Raw genomic sequence first — 6,000 nt, forward strand, 5'->3', positions numbered from 1 at the left:
CAAGTCGTGCTTGACATGGGAACCAATAAGATCTTAATTTATCCAAACTGGAGAAGAGTGGATCGAGACTGACAAAAAGAGCTCTTATTGTAATGGTCCAAATTGTTATGAAATATCCTCCAACTTTGAAAATATGTTTGCATTTTCATAACTTTGTTTTGATTTTTTTATGGATTCTATTACACTCAGCCCCCACCTTAAAAATAAATTAAAAAAATAAGAATAAAATCTTAATAATCAGAGAAAATCCATTATTATTAGTTTTCTTTTTACATTAAACCTCAAAAAGCCCCAAGAAATACCAAGAGGCAAATTAAACCTCACAAGTTTGCATATCACACAGTGATTTTATGGCTTTTGTTCAGGTCTGTGCCTCCAATATATTTTTACGTTTGTTCAGTTTGTTTTGTGGGCAAAAAAAAAGTGCATTTACCAAATTGTTTTTATTATCAAGAGGACTTCAGTTATATGGCAGGATTTAAGACCGTGCACACAATTTTAGCAAATCTGTAACTTCTAATGCAGTGAACTTCAGCACAACATTAAAGTAGCATCATTTATTCATCTTAAATAAATCTGCTTAACAGCAGCTTTACAGAAATAATTTGCATTTCTACCAGACTCCTCGCACCTTGAACAAGCTGTGCGACGGTAGTTGTTCATTTTTAATCCATCCGAATGATGCTGAAGCAGAATTATTTAAAAGCAAACCTGATGATGGGAGAGGATTTTCATTCTTACTTTGTTCAAACTGTACAACTTTGCATCGTATTTACTCATAATTCACATCCATTTGCTCTTCTTCACTCCAAGCACAAATATCAAAGTTAGTATTGATAACATCTTTCATCTGTGAAAATCTGCCCATCTTAAAACAGTGACTCCAGAATTTCTAGGCTCACTTTCTTGATTTTACAGTCCAAGTACACAAATTTCCTTCTGCTTTATTAAGTTTTAATAATATACTGCCAGTATACCCTCTTAAACTGGTTCTGTACTGAAGACATAATTCAGTCTCAGTTCTACATTTCTAACTGATGCTAATAATCTATAAACCTGAAATGGATTAGTTTTGGCTGTTTGTTGTAGACACTTTACAGAAATTGTAGAAAATTAAAGTTCAAGTCAATTTACTGTCATTTCCATCACATGTGGTACATGAAGTGGAACGCAATTATGGACACAGAATCCCAGTTACTGTCAAAACTAGCAAAATTTAAAAGTATAAAAATAAACAGTATATAAGGATCTAAGATATACACTAAACTAGGCCTGTCACGATAACAAATTTTGCTGGGCGATTAATTGTCTCAGAAATTATTGTGATAAACGATAATATTGTTTGAAATTTGACAATAATTTGTAATTGCCAAATTTAAGAAGAAATGTTGGTAAATTTTTGTGTGTAGTACCGGTTTTGACCACAAGATTGCAGTATAAGACTGTTGGAACCGAAGGATGGATAGTGAGGGAGCAAGCAGCGTCTTTAAGAAAAATGGGAGGGAGGCCCCTTGACGTGGCATGGGCTGTTTCTCGTTCCTGTTTTTTGGTTCTCAAAATGGTGGACGCTCCGCCGTTTGAGCTCTTAAACATAACATTTGTCACACAAAGCTTTTAATTGAAAAAAAAAATCAGCAAACAAGTTCTCAGCTTCTTTTTGCAGAGAAAAGCAACTTTTTACACGAACTCACGGGTTTCAACCGTGAATTTTGGAGCTTTGACAAGACGGAGGGTTTTCCCGAGGTCGACCTGTTAGCTTAGCTTCTCAGCTTAGCTACTTTTAATGATCCAAAAACACACTTTTGGATGGTTAAAATGGATTTAAAGAGAAAAGGAGGGGTCAGTGAAGAGCACCGGAGTTGAGCTTTTTGTCATCCAGTGTCTTCAATAGAAAGAGAGAGACACGAAGAAACGATAAAGCCGATAAATGAAAATGAGGTGGATAATTTTCATTTATCATGCGATTAGTTGATTTATTGTTTATCGCGACAGGCCTATGCTAAACACTAATATTGTCAAAAAAATTAAGCGTAACAGCAGCAGCCCGAACATGACCAACATCATCTGAAAAGAAACAGAAAAGGAAGTAAAATGTAAAAATGTTTACACTTTAAAACTCAAACCACAGTATTGTTTAAAAATACACACGACTTCAATGATGATGGCTTCTTACTGCACACATGAATGCTTACAAGCAGGGATGCACGATATTGAATTTTTTTCGATATCCGATATGTTAAAACTTATTTAGTCGATAACCAATACCAATATTTTTTTTTTCCTAGACCTACTTACACAGACTACATAACTTTCTCTGCTGTGGAATTAAAATACTACATTATTCTACATCAGGGGTGTCAAACCCACGTACAAAAGGGGGGCAAAAATTAAAACCTTTTTCAAACTAAGGGCCAATTTCAGAATCTACATTAACTCAAGTTAGACACCAGACATCTTTTCTTGGTTGCAGGTTCCTCACTAAGAGTTTGATTAGTCTCATTAATGTTCTCTGTTACACTTTTGACATCACAATCAAAGATTACTGAAAAAAAATAAAGTGATTAAAGTATTTATATTGAAAATAACATCTTGGGGGCCAGATACGATGTCAACGAGGGCCACATTTGGCCCCTGGGCCTCGAGTTGACACGCATGTTCTACATGGTCTTTGTCAATGTGGCCTGCTAACAAGTGCAGATGCCAAAAAGGGGCTGAAAATGATGCAACACTTCAACTTGGATTATGTTTAATGTTAAATTTATTCATGACATTTACTCTCTCTAACACAATGACAACACTCGAACAGTGCAAATATGTAAATTTTCACAAAACTCAACCGGTTCGCAAGCGACAAGTGAAAAGCGCACAAGTAGTAGTGCATTAATAGATATACTTGACAGTTTCTTAAATTAAAATTTAACTTAAAACAGAAGGAGTTATTTTGATGGAATGGCCAATGTCCGATATTTAACTTTATCACTAATATCATGCCGATAATATCGTGCATCCCTACGTATAAGTCAAGGTTAAAATACTCAATAGTTGAATATGCTCTTTGTACTCAGAAATCCTGGATCATAAAACTCAAGTTTCCCTACTGTATGTATATACATATATACATATATATATATATATATATATATATATATATACACACTGTATATGTACTTAAGTCCTACTTGCATCAAATATATTTACATTTTAAATATATATATATTTTGTGCCATTAAAGATTGTTCCTCTTGTAAAATGGCCAACATCTGGGGAATACTGCTGCCTGGTGAAAGGTGAAAACAGAGCACTCACTGTTTTGGTTCAGTTTTAAAGCTCAAAAGGCACATAGTGAAGTTATAACTGATCAAATTATCCTGGTCTTGAAATAGTTTACTGGCGCAGGACACTGTGTGAAGCCCGTGTCAATATCCTCCTTCATGAGCAGAAAGCAGCAGCTTTGTCTTTGTTTGTCTTTCCTGTCCTCGCCAAGCCAGTTCAGAGCCTGATGTCATGAAACCTTTATTTCATTTCCTCAGCATACCTGGCATGCCTGCCATACATTAACCAAACGTAAAACCAGAAATGGTACACATAAGGAGTGAGAGCAGCAGCACACACCGCCTCTGTTTGAGCATTTATTTCTTCAATTTACTTCGTTAATCTAAAGATAATATTAAAATAAAAAAGGGTTTTCTTGCTCCTTTTACAATTGCAGCAGCCTTTTAAAAGTCTGAAAGCCAAACAAGAACAAGGGAGGCCTGAGGATATGAAGAGTAGAAGTGCAGTGCAAATTTACAAAACCTAATAATCCAAAGTATGATGCGAGATCGGAGGAACAGCTGCACTATTTTCCAGTGTTGCTCTGTCCAGTCTGGTGTCCAGCAGGAGTCAGTAGGGTGAAGAGGAGTGGGCGTGAACCGTGTAATAACAAGTCCCATCTCCCTGGGGAAGATACCAAAGCAATAGCTCTGCTAGGCATGCTGGGTATGCAGGGCCATCCTCAACACGCACACACACACACACACGCTGAAAGCATCCTGCAGGCAGCATCTGCCTGGGATGAAACGGTTTATATAAAATATACTCAGCAGGTCGTATCACAACGAGGAGGCGTTAACCTCTGAGAGACTGACTTCCACCTGTTCCTGCTCTCAGCTGAGCTCTAAGAATTACCTGTTGACGCTTGAAACAACAGGCAGAAAAACAAATCGGTACTTTTAGAAAGTTATTAGAAAAAATATTTTGAAAACACAAAAACAAAAATCGGCAAAGCATATTTTCTACCTCACTTTGCCTATAGCCACTCATCCAGTAGACTTTTAAAAATCTTCCAAACTGGAAATCTTTTTTTTCAAATCTGTGGGCTTTGAGGCAAACTTAAGCTTTTAATTAAAAGCACTTAAAAAAAAATAGAAACGTAGAATAAAAGAGTTTAGTTTAACCTACAATGGTGGACACTATTCTTATCCCCATTATTATTTCCTTAAAACAAAAAATAAACCACACAAGTTTAGCATTCAGTGGGTATATTGGGTAACAAGGAATTTAAAAATAGTTTTAATTAAAACAGTTACATTAATGACAAAAATTGCTAAGAAACTGAGGAAATTGCCTCCAAGCGAACATTTTTAGATGATTTACAAGAAAAAAAAAAAACCTCCTCCACATTTAAAGATTCCAAATTCTAATGTGAAATTTTCAAGGAATAAACCGAGCTAACTGTGCACATTCTTTTGTTTTTAAACTCGCATAAGATCAGCATGTTACAGTCCAATCATGGAAATCCTGATTAGTTTCAAACCTGCGTGGGCGATTTGTGCTGAACACGGCAAAGGAAAACGCCACGAAACTGGTTTCTATACAACAGAGGCTTTATATCTGTCTGCTAAATCGCAGGGCGTTATCATGAGGGGTGCTCCGGATGAAATTTAGAAGTTGGACTTTTTTCCTCTCTTTTTAGAGAAAAGGCTGATACATGGCTTGTAAAATGCACTCTTTATAAAACAAGCAGAGTCCCTGCAGAGGAAGCACACACCACTAGGGTAAAGTAAACCAAAACGGCATAAAGTCTATGAGCAAACAATACTTTTACTATACGTTATATAATATATATGTTACTCAATCCTACACTGAGCAGAATGTAGGAAGTCAGCTATTTGCAGGGTTTAAAAGCTGCACAAGTCACATTTTTCAGGTGGACGGTCCTCGGGTCCTTCATTTCAGCTGGACAGTATTGCACAAGAAGGATGCACACAGGCGGGTCGAATCCAAAACTTGCTCAAGCATGCCAACATAAACCTAAATGTGCATCGATCACAAACTAGACAAACGGAAAGCTCGTGATGTAAATGGTAAATGGACTGTACTTGTATAGCGCCTTTCTATCTTACTCAAAGCGATTTACACTACAATCTGTGTCCTCGTTCACCCATTCATACAGCGCTCTACTAGATCTCTAAAAAAAGTTAATTGAACAAATTATTCTAAAGAGACTAATCGGTGCTTTAGATCACAATCATACACCGATGCACATCAGAGGGGTTCAGTGTCTTGCCCAGGGACACTTCGGCATGTGACTGCTGGTGGATTTGAACCCCCAACCCTTGCATTGGAGGACAACTGCTCTAACCACTCAGCCGCCCATCAAAAGATGAAGTCAAGAGAACAACTGTCTAAATAAGTTAAACTCTTTAAAAAAAAGGGGGTTTTGTCATGATTGTGACTCAACTACAACTCGGCTTAATTTCAAGATAAAATTCTGTACACTCCCATATGTGTCATCTTTTGGTTCATTCATCTGATCTTACAGGACATCCAACTAAACATAAAGTTCAAGTCAACTGTACAACAGCAAACACACCCAAGCTTAAGTTTAAATAAATGCTACTTTTATGAATTATCTCCTTTATGGGTAGGATTTTCCAGACAGGACTTGTACTACAAGAAGCAAAATGGGGTTAATTACACTGTTCTATCTAGTTGTTTGTTTTGTATAAAACTCATTAA

General features: G+C 36.5%; 1 protein-coding gene across 1 annotated transcript in view; it reads right to left on the bottom strand.

Moving 5' to 3' along the window:
• Positions 1 to 6,000, bottom strand: part of oxsr1b (oxidative stress responsive kinase 1b) — a 64,695-nt gene that overhangs the window by 57,682 nt on the left and 1,013 nt on the right. The gene's annotated exons all lie outside the window — the stretch shown is intronic.

The sequence above is a fragment of the Nematolebias whitei genome, chromosome 20 (assembly GCF_014905685.2).
Source record: "Nematolebias whitei isolate Nwh7 chromosome 20, NemWhi1, whole genome shotgun sequence".
Taxonomy (NCBI): domain Eukaryota; kingdom Metazoa; phylum Chordata; class Actinopteri; order Cyprinodontiformes; family Rivulidae; genus Nematolebias; species Nematolebias whitei.